This window comes from Panthera tigris, chromosome B3, assembly GCF_018350195.1.
Source record: "Panthera tigris isolate Pti1 chromosome B3, P.tigris_Pti1_mat1.1, whole genome shotgun sequence".
NCBI lineage: Eukaryota > Metazoa > Chordata > Mammalia > Carnivora > Felidae > Panthera > Panthera tigris.
In genome coordinates this window covers 81,532,393-81,556,208 of record NC_056665.1, presented here as the reverse complement: position 1 = coordinate 81,556,208, position 23,816 = coordinate 81,532,393, and the positions used below count along the sequence as shown (strand labels likewise).

General features: G+C 39.7%; 1 protein-coding gene across 1 annotated transcript in view; it reads right to left on the bottom strand.

The window, feature by feature from the left end:
* AKAP6 (A-kinase anchoring protein 6) overlaps positions 1-22,753 on the bottom strand; it is a 554,906-nt gene extending 532,153 nt beyond the window's left edge. Inside the window, exon 1 of the mRNA XM_042989539.1 lies at positions 22,505-22,753. The gene's annotated coding sequence lies outside the window, so the exon portion shown is untranslated. The remainder of the gene's footprint in view (positions 1-22,504) is intronic.
* Between the last annotated feature and the right edge of the window lie 1,063 nt (positions 22,754-23,816).

Here is a 23,816-nt window from a genome sequence, read left to right as displayed (position 1 = left end):
ATGTTCAGGGCAATTGTGGGGTGTGATGGAACTGTTCTTTATCTCAGTTTTAGTGCAGGGTACAAGATTGTATTCTTTTGTCAAAATATGCAGAACCATACATTAATAAAGAGGAATTTTTTTAAAAGGATGGATTTTGCAGTATATAAATTATACTTTAATAAAAAGAAGTATATAAAATCTTTAATAATAAAAAGCCAGAAGACTTGAATGTATGTCCAGTTGATTGTATAACCACCACAACAAATCATTCCAAGTGACTTTAAAACACAATAATGTGTCTGGTCATTCTTTTGGCAATATACACTTCTCATAAAAAGAACTGCAAATTAATCATATTGCTTAGGTGTGCTTAGTGTGGAACAAGGGAAATGAGTAATTACAATGGTGTTAAGGACCAAGATCTTGATGTAGGAGAAAGGAGGCCTGGATGTAAGATCAATGAAATTAAGTAAAAACCAAAATTTTAAAATCAGAAGTATCAGTATTAATTCAAATTTTATCTTATCTTAAATATTTCCTGTATCTGTCCATTGAAAACACCTAGAAATAATGATCAAAGTAGAAACACTATGCACCTGTAGTACTCTGGTAGTTATCTCTAAAATACCTCAGGGCTTCTGGAGAAATGGCAGAATCAGTTCTAGAGCAGGAAATGTAAAAGATGAGCCTGGAACAGTCTGTTATGACCAAAAAGAAGTCATCAAACACTATTAGAGTTGCATCTAGAGGACCCAGGAGCCAACTTGAATGCTCCCACTGGCCAAATAATGGAAAATATTAGGTGCCAATAAGGAAAATACCTGCAATGGATTAAATATATCACATGTGTTTAAATCCATAAGTTTACAATGATAATAAAAAGCACTAGTCATCACTGGAGCATGCTAAGGAACCACTTCCTACAAAGGGAAAAAAAATCAAGCACCTTTCCCACCTTTCCTTTATGAACCAAACCTCAGAGAACCCTAGTGGTTGCTGAGGGAAAGATTTTCTGTAAGATGGAAGTATTCCAACTAATAAAGGAAGAAGTAAAAATAGAATATCCCCCTTCGGAATGCTTTATGAATTAATGTATCTAGAAAATAATCGTCAGTGGTTGCTAACCTCTCCACAGGGAGAATACCAGCCATTATGTACCTCCTAGCAGAGTACTCAACACAACAACCTATCAAGTATTTAATCTGATCAACCACTAAATTTAACCCTGAATTTATAGGAAAAACAGGGTGCAGAGAGACACATTTATCAACACCATGAAAAGGCAATCAGCAAAATAAAGACTGTGGGAAACTCCCGATTACTTCAACAACAAAGAAGATTGAAACAGAAAAAGAAAAGACAGAAGTAAAGCCATAAATTAAAAGAAATTTAAGAAACCTAACTGCAATGATTAAACTTTATTTGGATCCCGATTGTAACAAAGTGCTATATATAATCAGTCAAGGAAATATGTGAACATGAGATATTAGACAGTATTGACTACTATTTTTAATTTTATTAATTATTGTTACTATAACTAGTTTTAGGTATGATATTGGTGTTATGTTTATTTTCTTTAAAAAAAAAGCTTAATGTGGAAATCTTTACAGATGAAATAAATATGTAAGATTTGCTTCAAAATAATTACTGAGATGGCAGGGATGGAAGTAGGTGGAGTCTACATGAAATAAGATTGTCTATGAATTGGTAATTACTGAAACTAAGTGATGGGAATGCTGGGTTTCATTAAACTATCCTATTTTTGTATATATTTGAGATGTGTAGTTAAAAATCATAAATTTAACTGTGCACTGTAAAACTGAACGACCTAAACTTACAACATTTACTGTTTCAAAATGGTAAAGACTTAGCTTTATCCCTCATAAGAAGAAAGCACAATCTGGATTTATTTTGAAACTTACAGGAAGCAGAACAGATTCTATCATGATAAAATGCAATTATCATATAGAAGAATAAGACTGACTTCTGAGAAGAAGGGAAAAATGTAGGTCAAGACAACACAAGAACATTTCTTATAAATAAACATTTCATGAAGAAGTGTTATTGATCACTGGAAAGTCAATCCATTTTTAAATTACGTTTATTTTCATAACAGATTTGATATATAATTCATTTACCACACAATTTGCCCATTTAAAATGTACAATTCATTGGTTTTCAGTATATTCAGATATGTACAACTATTATCACAGAAGGCTTTAAAACATTCTTATCATCCCACAAAGAAGCTCCATACCATTAGCAGTGATTCCCCATCCCTGCACCACCAACTGCCACCCTTAGGCAGCCACTAATCTGCCTTCTGTTCTCTGGATTTACCTATTGTGAGCATTTAATATAAATGGAATCACGCAATATGTGCTCTTTTGTGTCTGTCTCTTTCATGGTTCGTCCATGTTGTTGCATTATTAGTACTTCATTCCTTTTTACGGCCAAATAATATTCCATTTAAGATATACCACATTTATTTATTTATCTGTTCATCAGTTGAAAGGCAGTGGCATTGTTTCCACCTTTTGGTTCTTATAAATACTGTTGCTATGAACATCTGGGTATATGCCTACGTGTGAAATTGTTGAATTATATGGTAACTCTATATTTAAATTTTTGAAGAACTATGAGACTATTTTTCCAAATGGCTGCATCATTTTACATTCCTGCCACCAGGGTGTAGAACTACAATTTCTCCATATCCACACTAACACTTGTTATTATCTTTTTTATGCTAGCCATCCCATGAGATCATGACCTGAGCCAAAGTCAGATGCTTAACCAACTGAGCCACCCAGGCACCCTTGAAGAGAAATTTCTAATTAAACATTTAGGAAAACAATAGGTTTGAGGTTCCTCAAAAAGTTAAAAATAGAACTACCCCATAATACAGCAATTGTACTAGTATTTATCCAAAGAACACAAAAGTACTAATTCAAAGGGATACATGCACTCTGATGTGTATGGCAGCATTATCTACAATAGCCAAATTACGGAAACAGCCAAAGTATCCATCTACTGATGAATGGATATTACTTGGCCATAAAAAAGAATAAAATGTTACCATTTGCAATGACATGGATAGAGCTAGAGAGTATTATGCTAAGTGAAATAAGTCGGGCACAGAAAGACAAATATATATTTCACTTATATGTAGAACTTAAAAAACAAAACAAACAAAGGGAAAAAGAGAGACAAACTCTCTCAAAGTTAAGAAACAGACTCTTAACTATAGAGAACTGATGGTTAACAGAGGGGAGGTGGGTGGGGGGGATGGGTTAAATAGATGATGGGGATTAAGGACTGTACTTGTAATGAGCACTGGGTGTTGTACAGAAGTGTTGAATCACTATATTGTAAACTTGAAACTAATATTACACTATATGTTAACTAACTGGGATTTGAATAAAAACTTAAAAAAAATAAATATCTGAGGAAGCCTAACAGATTAAGTGTAACTGGAAGAAGGTGTGTTGTCTAATTCAGATAAATTAATGGAACAAAAGTAAACAACCCAAGACCACCTGATTTTGACATTTTGAATGCGGTACTCAATTTTTAAGTAATCTCTATGCCCAATGAAGGGCTCAAACTCACGACCCTAGGATCAAGAGTCACATGTTTTATCAACTGAGCCAGCCAGACAGCCCTTGAATGTGGAACTTAAATAAGTGAGCCTGTCTAACATAAGAATATGGACTAAGCCATCTAGTGCCCCCAAAAGAGGAAGCAAACATTGGAAAATCACAGAAGCGACTGTTTACTCACAAAGGTAAACACAAATGAACCTACCACAGGCCCTGAAAGAAAGCATGTTGGGAGAAACTTTCTAGAATAAAAGGGAAAATGTCTGACATTTTGTCTTGAAATCACTCTGTCAGTAAACCAAAGATAATTCAGAAAGAAGGAGATTTGGTGTCTTCCAAGAAGAAGACAAAAAGGACAAAGGAGAACAAGATAGAACTGAAATAAAAGAAACATCCAGAAATGTGAAAGAGGAAAGTTTTCTGAGTAAAGAATCTTATTTTAGCATGTAATATGAACTGAACAGCTCTTTGAAATCTATTGAAAGATTTCTCAAATACAGAAAATCAATGAGACCAAAAATTTCAAAAAAGAGGTAGGCTAACAGTATTTCAAAGAGAAGAAAGAAAAGTAATAATAAGATGATGTCTTTGAAGAGAAAGGCCAAAGACAAAAAAAAAAAAAAAAAAAAAAAAGGCTAAGGAATTATACCCTTATAATCTGAGAATAATTTGATTTGCTCAAGTTAATGTTGAGGTGAGCTTTTAGAGCTTTTTAAAAGCTACTAAGAAAATAGAAAATAGAAAATACATGTGGAAATGTCACAAAATGTTAAGAGAAGAAAATATCATATATGAAGAAAACATTTTGAAAAACTATCTTAAAGAGAGGAAAAGAACATAAATGAAAATTATCACATTAAGGAAGAAAGTAGCCATTCTTCTTTTGAAAAATTAGAGATTAATAAAAATGGAGAAATTGATATTTTAAAGCAAATAATAATTGTCACTTACAGGTGGAAATAAAGGTGTTTTTCTTAAACCCTGAACTCCTGAGAATGTTTATTCTTATCTTCATTCAATTACATACAAGGCTTTTTCCCTCTTGCAGAAGAATTTTTAGCCAAAAGAGGTATACAACTATTTCCCTCAAAGTCACTGCAATTAATACAGAATGGACAGTTCCTTATATTTCTGCCCTGTTCAGGAGATATCAGAGAACTCTTATCTCCATAAAATAGAGAAAATATTCATTTTCAAATCTAGACTAGTATGTATGTAGTAGGCACTCAACAAACATTGAATAAATGAGGACATGACAATAGAAATACAGACATGCACTCAAAATACTGTTTTTCCCTGGGGCGCCTGGGTGGCTCAGTCAGCTGAGTGTCCAACTTCAGCTCAGGTCATGATCTCGCAGTTTGTGGATTTGAGCCCCACGTTGGGCTCTGTGCTAACAGCTCAGAGCCTGGAGCCTGCTTCAGATTCTGTGTGTCCCACTCTCTCTGCCCTCTCCCCGCCCCAACTCACACTCTGTCTCTCTCTCCTTCAAAAAAATAAACATAAAAAAAAAATTTTTTTAAAGTACTGTTTTCCCTTGAGACAGCACTTAAGATTTCTAAGTCACATCAAAGACAAAAATTTTTTTTAATTCAGTTAAACAAAACTCAAAACTTCTCAGACATAGATCCATTTTTAATGTTATATATTTTGACAGATCACAAAAAGTAATTTGAGAGAATTAAAGTCAAAAAAGACTAAAAATACCTATTTTCTTACATAAGACTATCAATAGGTTACTACCTAGTTTATTTTTATCTTTCACTGCATTCAGCAGCCTTAGATGAAGACAATTTAAAGTCTTCTTTTTGCATAAATCCGCCAGCAGCACATTTTATTTACAAGTTTTCATGAAAATGACCTGGAGGTAGTTAGGATTAGTCAGAAACATGCATAATGACCATAATTTTTCGTTAATAGACACATCACTGCATTTCACAATAAGTTAATCATTATGTTGTCACATGTCACAAAATGACATCTTTTTCATGAGAAATCTATACGGTTTGGTTAGATACAGGGCAGAGTTGGGAAGATTTTAAATCTACATATGATACCTGACAGGGGGTTCAACTTGCCATCAAAAAAAAAAAAAAAAAAAAAAAAAAGCCTGCTTGGATTAAATGAAGCACAATAAATCTACCTGGCCCTGTCAATATCTCCAAGCACCCCTTGCCTTAATTCTATATAGGAAAAGGGGGAGGGATGACAAAAAGAAAATCTATGACATGCATTTGCCTGCCTCCAGCCACAAGACTCGGAGTTCTTAAAGACACAGACCAAACTTGGTTCCTTTTCAACCCAGTGCCTGACAACAGAATGTTTTTGATATTTCTTAAGTGAATAAAGATTGGTAGTTCTGGGTACAAGATTAAAACCAGATACTAAATTAGGAAGGGATATTTTTGTGCTAGCAAGCTATAGAGTTTAATATTCTATTCTGTTTCCTATCCTGGAAAGCCAATTCCTTCACCCAGCAAACATTAAGCAACTTCTAGGAACCAGGCACTGTTATATTTCTTGGGATACATCAGAGAATAAAACAAAAATCCTTTCCCTCACAGCCTAACATTCTAGTGGAAGGAGACAGATAATAAGGAATAATTATAATAATCTATATCCTACGTTAAGTAATAAGTACTATGAAAAAGAACAAAATAGGGTAGGTTAAAAGGGATCAGGTACACAGGGGGGAGTGATTGCGATTTTAAGCAGGATAGTCAGAGTAGGCTTCCTCCACCTCCTCTCACCTTGGAAAAAGTAAGAGAACAAGCCTATGTGGGCATTTCGAGACAGCTTATGCAAAGGCCCTTGTGGGGGCAAGAGCTTGACCTGCTTGAAGATTAAAGGTAGGCAGCCAGAGCAGGGTGGGCAAGAAAAAAGGAGGTCAGAGAAAGGGGCAGGGGGTGGGACACATGTCATTGGACCTGTGTAAACACTCTGGCTTCTATTCTAAAACAGAAATCCTCTGGATGATTTTTGATCTGAGGAGTGACATAGTCTGACTTACATTAAACAAGATCCTTACTGCTCTGTAGGAAGAGGGTGAAAGCAAACAGATCAATAGGGAGGCTCTTGTGGTAATCCAAATGAAAGATGATATCTGTATCCATTTCCTAGGGCTGCCATAACAAAGAACCACAGACTGGGTGGCTTAACCAAAAGGGACTTGTTGGCTCACAGTTCTGGAGGCCAGAAATCTGGAATCAAGGTGTTAGCAGGGCCATGCTCCCTCTGAAGGCCCTACGCAAGGGTCTGTTCCAGGCCTGTCTCTTAACTCCTAGTAGCTTCAGGTGTTCTCTGCCTTGTAGATGGCCATCCTCTCCCTGTGTCTCTTCACATCAAGGAGAGTGGAGAAGGTAAGGAGAGGTGGTCAGATTCTAGATAGGGTTTGAAGGTTTGGTCACAGGTTATGATGACAGACTGAATGTGGGGAATATAAAAAAGAAAAGAATAGGGTTCAAGCCCTGCATCAGGCTCTGTGCTGGCAGTGTGGGCCTGCTTAGGATTCTCTCTCTGTCCCTCTCTCTCTTTTCCCCTCCCTTGCTTGTTCCCCCCCCCTTTCAAAATAAATAAATAAACTTAAAAAGAAAAAAAAAAAGAATAAATGTGGAGTTCATGATTTTGACCTACGAATAGGAGTTGTTGCCCTTAAGATAGGGAATACTAAAGACAGAGAAGATGGAGGGGGAGGGGGGCAGGCAGGGAGGCAATCATGGAGGAATGCCATTCAGATCTCCCTGCTGCACAGCATGTAGTTAGCTGCCAATCTCCAGCAGATACACCTCTAGGCTTCAAGGTATCCTTCAGGCCAAGGCCATGAGCTCCCTGCATCACACTCAGCCAGTGACTGTACCCAGCAGGGGTTCTAGAGTGGGGCCATTCCTGATAGGGCAGGATGCCTCTAAGGGTAATCTTTGCTCTGGTTCCTTTCCTGCCTTTTGAAATTGTCTCAGAGCTATGCTGGGTCTCAGGCTCTTCCTCTCCTTTCCTCTTTTCTTTCTTCTCTCCCTTCACGGTTTTCAGACTGACAGTGCCATGTCAGCATGTCCTGACAGCCCAGAGAAAGGCCTCTGTGGCTGGATTTTGATCCATGAAGAGGGAATATAAGACTATATAAGCAAGAATAAATTCTTCGGGTCACTCTCTTGAGATATGAGATTTAACCTTCTGGCAAGGACTCCAGGAAAGGAGCAAACTTGCAAGCAATGTGACCCCTAGAAGCCTGGAGAAAATGATAGCCTGTGCTAAGGAAAGTGGAAATGCTTGGGTTGCCACAGCGGGCAGCAGACGAAGGGATAAAGAGGCTAAGGGAAACAGGTATACTGGAGGGAAGCAGCACCATTCATCTAGGTAGCATGTGCTCCCAACGGCAGACAGGTTCTCTGTGGTGTCTCCCTGCATGGGGGATGTGCTAGCTCCTACCAAGCAGTGGTAGGCCACCTCTGCATCACGTTTGGCCAAATGACCCACCAGAGGATTATATTTCATGGTGGAGCCAAGAGGACACTTCATTTACAAATGCTGTCAGGAATTTGCTAGTGAGAAAGGGAACAGCATCACTAAGAATTTCAGTGGTGGCTGTGCTCTATAGGCCAGAGCCTATGGTACCAGAGGCAGTCACAAAACTTAGCTTGTTGATAGTCATAGGCTGATGGGTCCCCAGAGCAATAGAGAGCAATAGATAGCACACAAGCTGGAAGAACAAAATTACTACAACTGCTAGAAGGCAGCTGGCTGGTCAGGGACTAGAAGGAAAAGATACCAGAAAATCAGAGACAAAAAGATCCATATGAATAGATTTATAGTTGTGAGCATGAAGTGTGAAGATTTCTGGGTTACATTTTGATGCCCATCAGAACCTGGAACAGGCACTGAACAATAGGCAAAATGACTTAGCAGTTGACATGAGTCAGCCTTTATCATTAACCACCCTGAAACATATAAGATGGGTGCATACCCACAGTGGCAGAGACCAAGGCAATACTGGGGTCCAAAGCATGATTCCCAGTTACCATGGCCAATCTAGCTACTTCCATTTCTGAAATTCCAACCTCAGAGATTAATGCTCTGCATCCTATATGGCACTAATCCTCAAGGAGACTAACTGGTCACTTGGTGGTAAGTTGACATTATACCTCTTCAAGGATCAGTGATTCACTCTCATAGGAGTAGGTGTGGTCAAGCCCCTCCCTAAGGAATGCGGTGGAGGCCTTCTCAGAACAAAGAAAGGCAACTTGGCCCGATCAACTTCTATACATGTGTGCATAGCTCTGATATGACTCTGTAACTTGGACTGTGCCCAATCAGACTATATGTATCACCATATAAGGGACACAAAGAAATAAAAATTGCATAAAAGTCTACACTGCCCTGTGCTCAGGGCTCAGTTTTTAGGGTACAAACCCACTGAGCCAGTGCTGGCACAATGAATAAAGTTGCTTCCTGGACAAAGAAAGCCTCAGTGTCCTGTCTCTCTGTGCGAGAATCCTGCTATATAGACACCTATTCTGAGTGTGAGTTTGCTTTATTATCTGCAGAGCCTCAAACAGCACCACTATCCAGGGATCATAGGGTGCCTATTCCACAGACATGGAATCCCACAAAACACAGCATGCAACCAAGGAACCAATTCTACAGTGAAGGACATGTGGAGTGGGTCCATGACCATGTAATGCATTGGTTATATCACATACTGTACCTGCCAGAAGCCACTGGCCTGATAGAGCCCTGGAATGTCCTGGTTGAAGGTAGAGTTGAGATACAAGCTTGGAAGCAATCCTCTACAAGGATAAGGTGTCATCCTTCAAGATGCAATATAGGTAACAAATCTATATGGCCCTGTGTTTCAGAAGGAAGAATTCATGGGTCTGGGAACCAAGAAGCAGAAACAGGAGTGCCCCCTGCCTTATTATCATTTCCAGTGACCCCACAGTGGATCTTTGTATTTCCTATCCTCATTACTCTAGGCTCTGCAGGGTTAGAGGTCCTCTTCCAAAAGGAAGTGCACTCTGCCAAGAGACAGAGCTTTCTTTGATATCATATGAAAACCTGCTAAAAGTAGGGTCTCACATTCTCTTTTAGTTTGGGATTTAAGACATAGGTAAGACATCATTAACTATACTTCTATGGTTCATGATTGGACAATACGTGCCTTACAGAAACTGCATGTTTGGGCCATGTTTGGGGCCCCCTATACATCTGTTTCCAGCACTATTTTATAAGGTCTCTGGAGTGCAAAAGGATTATCTTGCTCACCTGTTTGCTGCTTACAAAACTGCCAAATCCCTTCAACTGCCTTCCTCAAGGGCAGTTTCCTGTAAAAGTCTGAGTTTAGTGAGAGATCAAAAGAACCACCTGCTGCCTGGGGCCAGGGCTGAGTTGCTTGATGAGTCACAGTTTATCTATTTAACTCTTTCCCATTTGCCAGATGCAGGGACACTGCTTCCCTCTCGGGAAACAGAAGAGGAAACAAAGCATTATAATGAACATCTGAGACCAGATATTTAAAATAATGAACTTTTGCTGTAATGAATGGAATGTCAGAAATCATGTTCTTAATATGCAGAGGCTAAAATTAAGGTCACATTTTCTATGGTGAATTAGAAAGTAAATAGATGTTTGTGTTTAGGAGAAAAAAGGCAGGATTCTGACCACACCCTTACTCCTCTAAAATTCCTAAAGCACTTGTGATATTTTATTGTGGTGGGTAGCTGAGATATTTGAATTTTTGAGGAATGGGAGAAATTGAAGTTACATCTCACTAGCTCACAGAACCAAAAACAAAAAAAGAGAGAGAGAGAGAGAAATGGAGAGCTTACATATCTCTTCTCCTTCTAAAACAAATAGTACACTCAGGCATTTAAGGCACCTTCCTTAGGTAAATTTTGTACAAACAGGATCCAAAGAACATAAGTTCTACAAAAGTATTTCTTCTAGAAAACTCGTAATCAACAAAGTAACAAAGGTAACTATTAGGATTTAAAAACGGTAACAGTCCAAAAAGTTATTTTAGCATAAACTGTACCCAAAACAATTTCATTTATACGGGCCTGGGAGCCGAAAGAGAAGGGTTAGGTTTCTAAAGATAAATGAGTTAAAAGCTAGGGAGTCTGGACAGTATCCCCAAAGTTGCCATTTACTTAGCAATCAGATACATTCAGTTTTTGAGTCAAAGCCAAAACTATGGTATGAAGGAGACAGTTGTTGGTTTTAAGTTCCTTCTGTGGGGTTTTAATTTCCTGGAATGCAAGGGAGGAAAGTTCAGGCCAACCCAGCCTGTCTTTTCTGAGAGTCGGCCAAACCTTAGTGACGATCTGATTTGGGCAGCCAAGAAGTCTTAGTTTTGATTCTTTGTAAGGAAAAGTTGGGACTCTGCCCAAGTCAGCAGAAAGGGGAAGAGGCCCAGACGGGAATAAAGACTGAGATAGTGTCTGCCTACACACTGGGTAGGCATGTCCAGTTTGAGGCCTCCTGCTTGCCTGCTTAGGCCTTGAGAAATTACTGAGTAACTGTTTACTGAGTCTTTACATAGACCATATATTCATGTACAGAGTCTCTGTTGTACTTTGTTAGAACATCTTAGAGAGGGTCTTAAAAGTGACAGCTATCCCTAGCTAGAGAGCAGGACCCTGCTGCCTCTCCAGAACACTTTCCTAGGAGGTCCAAATGAACTCCTTAACTTTTCTGTATGCCGGACGTAAAGGAGGGTAACTGGGCTGAGAGCCCAGACATAGACAGCTGAGTTCAAATGGGCTGCGGAAGCTGCTTTCCCAGTAGCATATGACTGGAGAGGTAGTACGGTGTAATGGTTTCAGGCATGGGTCATGAATTTGACCTGGGTTGGCTCTAGTTCTGCCACTTACTAGCTGTATAAATTCCAGCAAGGTTTTTGATCTCTATAAGCCACTATTTCCTCATCTGAGGTAAATACCTACCTCACAAGAAATTATGAGATAATACATGTAAAGTGCTGGGCATTTAGTGAACGGTTGACATAATTAGTGAATTATTATACTTATTACCAATAGAACAATGAATTGCAGAAAAGGGAGACAGGAAAGTAACTCCTCATCTGTGACTCTGTTTCCCAAGTTGTATAACAGGTGCATGATTACTATATCCATTTACATTAATGGATATTTGAAAGACAAATGAGATGACAGGTGTGAACCCCAATGGGAATGAAATACAAGATGGTGTCATTAAGAGAAGGCTATGACTTGAGGAAACCAGGATGTGGCCTTAATGTTTGATTGCTCCCTTTGGGGAGTATTATCCCTGAACTCCATCTTTTTGCTTTCCAAGTCTCCTAAGACATAGGAGAATTCACATTTTCAACTGCCATTCAGTTACACACTAAGATTTTAAGATGCAGGTAATGATGAAATCTCATAGGTCTTTCAGGCAAGAAAACAAAAACAAAAACAAACAAACAAAAAAAAACACCAGGTGATGAAAAATGAAGCTACCATATGTCCAGACTTTGCTGAGTTAACAAGCAAAATCATAGCAAACTTCAATCTGCTTATCTTCAATGAAAGAGAATTTTAATTGAACTAATTTTGTCAGAAATAAGACCTCTTCCCCACCCCATCTCTAGAAAAAAAACTTATTCTCTTACCAAAATTCTTATTAGCTTAAAAAGCAAACAATCTTACAGTATTTTGTTGTTTTTGTTGAAAAAAAATAATTTCTACAGTGTACTGCCTTTCCTTGAGGATAATATATACAAAGTCCTAAATATTTACCAGATGATACAGATCTGCCAGTGTTTTCAGCCAAGTTTCCAAAGTTTTATGAAATCACTTCTTGGACATATTTCTAACAATCTGGCCCATGATAATTTAACTAGGTTGGATTTTTCTGCCTTCTTCACATGGTCTTTAGGTCATAAGCCTCTGTGTGTGTCCATATGAAACTCACAACCTGCAATCCTGAATGTCCTTGCTTGTTCAGAAGCAGTTGTTAGCAACAGGTAAATATACGAAAAGTTTTTTCTGTGAGAATATCTATTTCCAATGAAGACAGCACGTGTTCTGGCTTCAGTACAAACTAATTTTCTCGGCCTCCACCTACTTAGATCTCAACAATCTGCCCTCTTAACAAAATATCTTCTCAAAAATAAATTTCAGTTCGGTTTTTCTACACTAGCAATTTTCAGTTCAGGTTCCACAGAATCAAATACCAACCCTACCTCAATCAGAGTAGCTCCACTTTCATTGTTTTCTTTTAGCTTTATAATTTTATTTGAATTAAAACTTTTAAAAATTTGGGAAAAAAATTACTCTTCTGTAATTATAACCTTTAATAAAAAAGAAAGTCTATTCCATTAGTTTACTTACTAGAATTTTTTAAGTAATCATAGATTTAATTTTAACTTTTTTAAATGTTTATTTATTTTGGAGAGGGAGAGAGACAGAACACGAGTGGGTAAGGGGCAGAGAGGGAGACACAGAATCTGAGTCAGGCTCCAGGCTCTGAGCTGTCAGCACAGAGCATGACAGCTGAAGTCGGACACTTAACCAACGGAGCCACCCAAGTGCCCCTAACTAATCATAGACTTTAAATGTCATGTTCTCATTTAAAAATCTTTCAAAAGTACTGTATACCTCTGAGAAATTGCAAGAAACAGAGAGGCTGGATGTCCACATCCTGTCCTAGTTGCCTGGAGGGTCAGAGTGCCAAAAATCTAAGTTTTTCCCATGAGAGTTCCACATACATATCCAGCCAGGAAGGTCACATTCCATCCAGAACTCCAGAGGAAGAAAATGATCCAAAGGGGTGTGAAACCAGGCCAAGCATTCACTACAGACTAAAACTCATCTATAAAGTAGCGACCCAGTTAATGAAGAGATATTATCCTCATTCTACCACACTATTACTTTTGCATTTCTATGTGGGTCACAGCACAGAAAAATCCACGGAGAATTTTCCAGGGAAAATATGGAAGTTATTGACCCCACTTTTCCACTCAAGTTGTCACATGCAGGGAAAGGTGAGACCACAGGGAGTGGCACACCACATCTGCCCAGACTTTGGGATTTCAGAGACAAGAGAAGGTTTTGAAAGAATTAGGGAACTGACTTACAGTAGCCTTTTCTTTTGTCAAGCAAATACATGCTTAAAGTGATAACTCACAACCAATATCATCATTTTGTAAAAGGGCTTTTAACACCAAAAAGTAAAGAGATTATAATCTCAGAAAAAAAGGGTACTGCATTCCTTTCCTCACTAGGTCAATAGGCCCTCTTATATTGATATTACAACAAAGGCAGCCACCCTGGCCCCTATTTTGGATCTAAAATTTTGTTTTGTTTCCACTTAAAGCCAATGAAAAATACTTCAAGGCAATCCTGGTCAACACACTGAGTATCCAGAGGAAGTTGTGATACAGGCTCCCAAAGCAGCCTGAGCCTGAGGCATCTGGCCCTGAGCTCAACAACTGGTGGGGAAGTCCCTGGGGGATACAACTCTAGTTGTGAATTAAGGTCATCCAACAGAAATCCAAGTGCATCATGGAATTTTATGAGCTCTGCTGTTCTCTGCCCAGCCCTGGGAGAGATGGAGGTGCCAGGCGTGCTCACACTCTTCCACTTTGCCAGTCAGCTTTCCAAGCTTGGTGATCCTTTTCCAGCAGATGGCAGAACACACACATAGAAAACTCCAAAGCCACCCAAGGTTTCTGCCTCTCATTTGGTCCTTGGCCTGATTTCTTTAAAACTTGGCCATGTATAAGAAGAAATTTTGCAAATAAAAAGCTCCACCCACATTCCATCCCTAAATCCTGTTTATACAGTACTGTGTTCTTCACAGAGAGGCTGAAAACTCTTCACAAAGAAAAAGGACCGCAAAGTCAAGAAAGCCTAACCAGGGCACCTGGGTGGCTCAGTAGGGTTCAGGTCATGATCTCGAGGTTCTTGGGTTTGAACCCCATGTTGGGCTCTGTGCTGACAGCTCAGCCTGGAGCCTGCATCAGATTCTGTGTCTCCCTCTCTCTCTGCCCCTCCCCCCACTTGCACTCTGTTTTACTCTCTCTCTCCCTCTCTCAAAAATAAATATTAAAAATATAAATATATATATGCATATGTGTATATGTACATATACATTTAATATATATATTATATATACATATATTATATATACACATATATAATATATGTATATATAATATATATATATATATATATATTTTTTTTTTTTTTTTTTTTTTTTTTTTAAGACAGAGCCTAACCAGTGAACTGCAAAGACCAGGATCAACATCTAGCTGTTAGTGAGTCCAGCATATAACTTGTGCATTTTTAAATTTCTAAACCCAATCAAAGTTTTCATTAATCTTCATCACATGTGTTTATAAAGGTACAGTTATATATTATCTTTTCTAAAGAAACCCATGGATTTTACACTGCCTCATTCCAAGGACAGAAGTCATGTAAGTATCCAGAGTTATACACTAGGTCACGAGAACGGCCAAGAAAACAAAAAGGGTATCTCTCTACTGCAGTGTGTTTTCACAAAAGCAAAAATCATATTTCAAGCTGAAAAAGTGTTTCCTAAAATACACTCTAATTGAATATTTCAGGCACAATAGTAAAGTAGGTCACTTGCTCTCTAGGATTCAAAGAATATCAGCCTATGGTACTCCATTTCTATCCTGAACAGGAGTGTGAAAGGAAAAACACTACACAACAAGAATATCCACCCCACAAAGCTCTTTAAAGCAGCTGCAGCTCAGGTGTATGATCTAGAACCAGGAGCTCTGTAAATAATTATTATTTGACCTATAAAAGTATAATAATTGGGCTTCCCCCCATATCTGCAGCAACCATATCCACACCACCACTTTCCCTTTGGGGCATTTTCTAGTCAGAAATTGGACCCAGGAATAAATGCCCCAGAAACATTCTTTAAATAGCCCAGATTTAATGGTCAAATCACACTCCTTCTCCATACTCTCTCTCTTTTTTTTCAGTGTCTAATCTGGTCCCACTCCCACTCCCAAACAGTTATCCAGTGTTCTCAGGGGTGCTCCAGGCTCTGTGCTTTCCTGGATGCTACCTGCCACGCAAAAAAGAATGTTAGAGCTAGAAAGGATCTGACGGAGGAATTAACATAGCTGCTTCTCCAGATGAGGAAAACTTGGTCCTGAAAAATAAATTCCTCAAGGCCACAACTTGCCAGTGCCAGCATTATAACTCTACCCCTCAGTATCCTCATCCCTCTAAGTCTTGTTAGGTTGTTCATTTTCACCAAACAGTAGGTATGGAGCCAAAGCCTCTGGCTTCATTATTAGTTCTCTCAGAGAACACATCTTTGATAAACAAGGGGCTCCAGTTTAGCAATTTCAGAAAAGACTGCTTTGGGGCAGACACAGTTTTGAGTGGTAGGTACTTTCCATGTCCTCAAATCACATTCTACCTGGAAATAAATCACTGAGCTGTGGTGACCTGCCCCTTAGCAAATGTAAAGAATATAAGTTCCAAGAGGGCAGGGACTCTGTTCTAGTCACTTCTGTATCCCCAATCCCTAAAACAAAATCTGGCACTGAATAACTGCTCAACAATAAATATTTATTGGATGAACAAAATGAGGGAAGGAAGTATCCCTCTTCCCTTCTCTCTGTAGTCTGTCTCTACCCTCCTTTTGCTCCCTGTTGTACTTAAGTCTAGTTCCTTTGATCAAAATTCTGTTGGCAGGTAATGTTTATCAATCATTTATATGTTAGTGGCCTTTAAGCTGCTGCTTGCAGTGTCTGTAATTTCAGTTTTACTCTAAAAGAAGGCTTTGGCCCGGTTGCAGGCCCTGTCTCAGTCAGCAATGGAAAGCCTTTGTGGCCAGGCCCTATCCATCCTCCTCTCCATGCAGGAGGCCCAGCTTTGAATTCTTTGGAAGAATGGCAAATTGTTCATAGGAACAGCTCCCTTCCCTAGTGATCTGATTCGCTTTTATGGCTCTCCTTAGCTTTCACATCTTTGTACAATCATCTAAACCACTGTCTTCCTGCTGTTTCTATCTTCCTTTCTCCGTTATCAAAACCTAGAAGACACACTGCCGTTGCATACTTGGTCTCAGCCATAGTGTTAAATAAATGCAAGCTGCCTGTTTCTCACAGCTCACTCACTGTGTAAAGGCAGAACACTTCCTCCTGGAGTTCACCAGGAGCCCATCCTCACCCTATCATACACTAGGGGGCGCTGTTGCTATATCCAGATCCCAGGAGCTTGGAAACCTGGAGGAAAAGGAAGTGACAGAGTTTTCGGGGTCCTGGGAGACATTTCTAGCTGGGTCTCTTGCATAACCCCTCTGCACAGTTTCTCAGAGTCAAAGACCATTACACCTCATCAAGCATAACAAATCCAGGGTAAAGCTTAAACGTAGTGCAATGGAAGGGGAGGGCTGAAGATCTCCAAACTAAAAGTTTTACTCCAATACTCATCATTGACTACTGGACATTAACAATTAATCTTCACTCACCACTGGAGAAGAAAATTCTGTTTAGACAACCAAGTGGCAAACACTGTCAGGCAGAATTAAATGTATCAGAGGCAACCAGGACAGCCAGGAACCACTTGAGTTTGTCCCTGCTTTTCACAATCATCTTTCCTGGTATGTGATGTCTAAGACTTTGGGAATGAAAGCCTTATACACAAACAAATGAATATCAGCCTCTCCCAGCCCCCAGCTTGGCTATTGCACAAAGCTTGCAGGCTGCCAGAGAAGCCTCTCTGGCCTCAATTAACCCTTTGCTTGAATGACTGTTGGACCTGCACTGCAGGAAAACTCTCTCTCAGACAGCAGAATGCCTTTTCAAATTTCTGAACAAACCATCATGACAAAGAGTATTTTGTTGGGTTTGTAGGTTCTTTAATATAAATTGAGAAAAATGTGTATTTAAAATAAGTTCTTTGAATGAGACTCTCACCTAACAGTATGAACATTAAACATTCCCACACAGAGAAGAATGGCTCTGCACCAAGGGAAATAACCCTGGTATTAATCCAAGGAGAAACAATCCCTCTCACCCTCCCCCCCACCACAAGCTAGGGTTTCACACCCTTTGTTGGTTCACACAAATGCTAATGAGCAACAACTCACCAATGCTAATGACTAGAACTCTCTTTGGCTCCCAAAGCAACCCAGCCAAGCTAGAAACTTCAAGAATCCCTTTCGTGGTTCAAGAGGGACTCAGACAGCATGAGGTGCCATTTTAGAGCAAATGTTCCACAGAATGGTTTACTTTTTGCTCTGAACTCTATTCCTAAAAGGGACAGAATCCCAACTACAGATGCATCAAACTTTCAGATGAAAGGCAAAAAATATCCAATCCCAGGTTTTTTGCGACAACTATCCTGACATTTCCATATAAACCTCTAAAGTCAAGGGTAAATATATCATACTTTAAACAGTGTTGGGGACACTTTTAAGAAAAGTGGCTCTCAACCTAATTTCTGTTCTCACATAGCCAAAAGATACACTCCTATCAATTATCAAGGGTGACTGCTATAGTATTACTTAACTAGGACCCTTAGGGAACAGATCAGAATGGGGAGGTTGAAGGATGTGACTGTAGGGTATAGTTTCAAAAAGCCTTACTCTGAGAAAGCAATTCTGAATAGCCCCCTAGGGGCACTCTGCTCAAAACCTCATTGGAAATCACTAAGGTTAGCACAGTCATAAGCAATGACTACAAGCCTGAGAGCAGGGGAGAGTAGGGGAGAGCACGGAGATACACTCGCTATAGTCAATAAGGTCCTGATAAACAATGAGTGAGCATTTCTGGTCCTAATACCCTGGAGTTTTATTCTTTAAAACAAAAAATACAAATTCAAATGCTTGTACCTGTTGCTATCCAAAAACCTTCACAAACAAAATGCTAATTGGTTTGAAAAGTAATAGCATTAAGCAAGTTTTAATTTAACATTATCAGTTACATTTTTTTAAATATACAGTCATTTTACAGTCATTCCTGTGATTTCCTAATTCCAACAATGAAAATGACATCTTGCCTTCTTAGTAAGTTCAGCAGTAATCTCAACTATGTTTGCCCATGAGATTCACCCGAAAAGACTGAAATCTCCTTGACTTGACACCTCCTCAATGGACTGTCATTTTTCATTGGCTCGGGTGAGACCTAGGCATCATGTTTCTTTAAACTCCTCGGGTGCACAGCCAGGTTGATACTACTGAACTGGTGTAGCCAGGCCTACTACCTGAATGTAATTAACAGTCTTCTTTAAACTTTCCCATATCTGAATTTTACTCTGCAAAATGAAGTTAATCAAGAGTCCTCCCATCTGAATATAGTGAAAATAAGACTATAATAATAAAGAATTTTGTGGTAATGAAAAAAGAAAGTAGGTACTTTTATCTCGATATTTGAAACCAGTTGTTGGCGCTGCTAACGGTGAAGCCACAAGATGTTGATGAGATGGTGAGATGACACTGCAAATAGGCAGCAAATTTGTAATTTGAGGTAGACACGTATTACTTTTATTTTCCAAAGAATTTATTGCATTGCAGACTTAGCACTAAATTCAAACAAAGAAGCAGCATAAAGACAGAAAAAAGGGACATGAGAAGCTTGCACCATGAAAAGTCTAAACACAGATCCAGATGGTGGTGGAGAGGTTTAAATCCCTAGTCCTGTGATTCAAACACAGCAAAGACAACTGGGAAAGAGGTAATCAGTGTCAAGGCCACCCTGCCTGCCTCTCCTTTGCTCCCCCTCCCAACTCCCTCCTGTAAGGACAATGGACCTAGTGGGGCTCCTGACTGAAACCACTCAGATCCCCTCTGCCCTGAATGGCAGAAAACATTCGGCCCCTCAGTTCTAGCAGAGAATAAGGGGACATAGCTCCTGTTGGGGCCTAAAGCATCACTCAGCACTGAGGCACCTGGATGGCTCAGTCAGTTAAGTGTCTGACTCTTGAGTTCAGCTCAGGTCATGTGATCTCACAGTCCCTGGAATCAAGCCCTGCATTGGGTTTGGTGCGTACAGCATGGAGTCTCCTTGGGATTCTCTCTCTCCCTCTCTCTGCCCTTCTACCACTCGCTATCCTCTCTCTCAAAAATAAAAAGAAATTAAAAAAATAAAAAGAAAACATCACTCAGCACCAAATGCGATCTTGGTTATGAGAATCAATAGACTGAACCCTAGAAATTAGGACTCTCTGAGTCCCAGCTTGGCTTCAGAAGAAGAGACCAAGTGGCACCCTTCAGATACCCATGCTCCGAGCTGGCATATTTCACCTTCTTGGAAGCCGAGAATCACAGATGCACTTGGCCGGCAGAGGATGGCATGTGTCCACTAGCCCACACCTACAACATCCCCATGATAGTAACACAGCTGGCTAAGTCAGGACAAAGCACAAGAAACATGTTACATAATCAAAGATACACAGAAGGGTGACTTGTGGACCTGTGTTGGGATTTCACACAGGCAAAAGTCTCTAGCTCCTTCCAAATGTATTTTTAATGACTTAATTTGGTCAGAATTTTGGTGATACAGCTTAGCAACCAGCACAAAGTAACTTCCCAGTCCTTCCTGCAATACACCCACAACCCCTGTTTCCACTCTTTTCTCAATCCTTTCCAGTCAGGGCAAACCTATTTTCAGTTTCCTTAATGGGGCCTGAGCCACCACAATGATTTTCATACAGGCACTTCAAATTCTTACTTCTGGAAGACTGAAGCAGGCATCTAGTCACCAATGGATTATCAAGCACATACTATGTGCTGGGCTCTTACCTCAATTTTGTCTTCACAACAATTTATATTATCTCTATTTTATAGATAAAGAAATTAGAGCATAAAGAAAATGAGTAACTTCTGTCCAAGGTCACATAATTAGTCAGCAGTAGAGCAGGCTTTGAAATCAGATTTGTCTAATCTTAAACTCATGTTCTTTAAAATAATAATAATGTCCTTACATAGTACTATGCGCCAGGCATTGCTGTCTACATTCTTCAAATCTAACTTATTTAATTCTCACAACTCAAGGAGAAGGTACTGTTTTTACCATCGCCATCACTGAGCAGATAAGAAAACTGAGGAACAGAGATTCAACAATTTGTAAAGTTCCAAAGTCCATAATTGGTAGCACCAGGATTCAAACTCAGGCAGCCTATTTAGCATTCAGGCCTTAACCATACACTGTGCCCTCATTTTCCTTGTAACTTTCTGCATCCATTCATTCACATATTGCTTAGGCCTCTTCTATGCACCTGACATCTTACCAGGTACTGTAGAAAGATAACCAGTATTTGACAGATTCCTTCTATCAAAGGTCAGCAATCCAGGGGGGAAGAATCAACAAAACAATATTATAGAAAGAAGGTAGTGAACAGAGTGTGAAGCCAGGTAATGCATGCTTGGGACAGCAAGAGGACTCAAGCACTGTAAGGGCAGGAGGACCTCACTGAGCACTGCAAGTGAGAGAGCCGTAGAGAGAACGATACAGGCAGGAAGAATAATGCGAGAAAAGGTAAAAGTACAGAGAAGGACTGGGGATGGAGGGAGGCAACAGCACTGTGTCCCCAGGCCAGACTCTACACTGTTGTTTTATATGTGTGTTCTCATTTAATCTTCATGACAGGCCTATAAGACATCCTCATTTAACAGATAAAGAAAATGAGGTGTAGAAAGTCCAATAACTCACTCAGTTACACATCAGCCAAGGAACAGAACTAGGTTTGTCTGCTTCCAATACCCTTTCTCTAAACCAGGAGCCTCTTCACAGGTGAAGACAAACTTACAAGGCCAAGAAATCAGGCAAAGCAGGAGCAGGCCAGGCAGAATCTAACTGTTCTGATTTCTAGATCCCTTAGAGAAACTAGGGCTCTTTATCTTCCTCCCAGCCCCCACAGGGGTATGTGTGTTTTCAATGCAGAAGCCTCTTCCTGTGAGTTCCCACTCCAAACAAACTCCCTTTCTGCAGACTGATATATCATGACTTGCCTTGTTCAAATACAGAGCAGTCCTCTAGAAGCCAGTTGAGCTCACCAGGGAAGGGCCTGGCTGAGAACAAGCTCTCTGCTACTGGGCCCCACTGGTGGAGACACAGACTAGGCCTGGGGGACCTCAAGGATCTCCTAATCCAGACCCCTCAGGAGGAAAAAACTGAGGCCTAGAGAGAGAAGTTGAGTGAGTCACTGAAGGCATTCCCTCACCCCACCAAAAAAAAAAAAAAAAAAGAAAAGAAAAGAAAAAATCCTAAGCTCTATAAAAGTGCTTTGGCAGGCAGAGGTCTGAAATTCCTGCAACAGCTTGGGGAGGAGGTAACTAAGGTTCTGCCTTCCCACGGAGGCTGTCTTTAGATGCTAGTGCTGCTAAGACTAAAAAGAGCAACACTGTTTTCTTAGCAAGGTTCAAGCTTGACTCAAATTTTGTGTTGTTAAGATGGGGGTGAGGGCAGAAGGGCATCTAAATGTGAATCACCAGCTCTTAATCAGCAACATGGGGAGTGCGATATTTTGGGAAAGCAAGCCTTCTTGGGACCTTGGATTTGCTCCCTTTCCTCTGCAGGGAAAACAGCACCCACCTACAGCCTTTTATAGTAGGTCTTTTACAGCACCCACAGCCTCGAATAGGAATATAGGAGTCGTGATGCTTCTGCCATTGTACCCTTAGGTAGTCCTCTAAACAGACTTGAAGTAGGAGACCCCACCAGAGCATAGGAGAATCTGCTATCCTAAGAGTAAAAGCAGCACCCATTGCATCACTGTCAGAATGTTTAAAGTGTATATTAAGATCATTAGTCATCAAACTTTCCCTCTGGGAACAGATATAGCCCACTGCTCTTTCTAAGGCCAAAGCACTGTGTGTTACCTTCCATTAATATTTTCCTGTCACTCTTCAATTCCACTTCCACCAATCATCACATTAAATCATAGCCAGAAGACATAACTTTTTTAAAATGTACTTACCTTAATGTGCTCATAGTATTTATAGGCCAATCTCCCTGCTGGCTACTTTCAGTGCAGCTGTACAGTGTATGAAGAGGATTTCTTCTTTTTCTCTCTGCTATAGGTAAAATCCTCACAGGGAGCAGGACCTAGAGATGTTTAAATAAAACAGACCAATGACCTTGGGCTACCTTATTCACACAGTAGTGGTTGGATATGATTTCTTTCTTTCTTTCTTTCTTTCTTTCTTTCTTTCTTTTTCTTTCTTTCTTTCTTTCTTTCTTTCTTTCTTTCTTTCTTTCTTTCTTTCTTTCTTTCTTTCTTCTTCATCTAGGATTTACTGACCAAAGTAATGTGAAATATTTGGGAACCTAGAGATTGGATGACTTAAAGGTAAAGAAGGTGGACCATTCCTTCTTTAAATTCTCTCATCCACTGTGCACACCTCTGTTTGCCTCCTATCCCTCTAACCACTCATGGTTAGGTTTCTTTATGCACCCTTCTAACTCTGTCCAGCCTTTACATGTTGGTATTTCCCTGAACAAATTCATCTACTCCCATGTCTACATCATTCTCAAATCTGTACTTCGACTGATATCTCTCTTCAGAACTTGAAACTCATTCATTCAACTGCCAACTACACATCTCTAGGATGTCCCACAAGCTCCTCAGACTCAACACGTAAAAAATTGAACTCATCATCTTCTCTATCTCCTCTCCACACCCCTCTCTTTTGCTCTGTTCTCTGTCATGTTGATAGCACCACTTTTTATCATTGCCCAAATCAGAGACTCTGGAATCATCTATCACCCTTTGCTCCTCCACATCTAGTCCATTTCAAGAACTGTCAATTCCCTCTCTTAAATCCATTCACTTTTCTCCACACTCACTCCTACTAGCCTAGTTCAGGTTAAAATAATCATTTCTCAAATTTGAGATGTCTACCAACTGGTTTTCCTGTCCCTACTTGAGCTCTTCTCATCCATTTTGTATGTTATACCTAGTGATTTTTCAATATGTATATCTAAGCATGTCATTCCCCTCACTAAAAATCCTTCTGTGGCTCCACTCTGCTTTTGGGATGATGTCCAAATGCCTTAACCAACTGAAGAGACTCTGCATGACTTGTCTTCCATAGACCTTTCCAGCCTCATCTCTCACCAGAATTCCTTCACATTTCATGTTCCATCTGCAATGAATCTCTTTGATCTTCAAAAGTAATGCTTTCTCTCTTGCCTCTTAGCCTTCCTGAAATCCCAGAATTATACAGAGAAAACAGACTGAAAAATACCCAAATCAGGGCTTTCCACCAACTTCATCCATATCTTCAGAA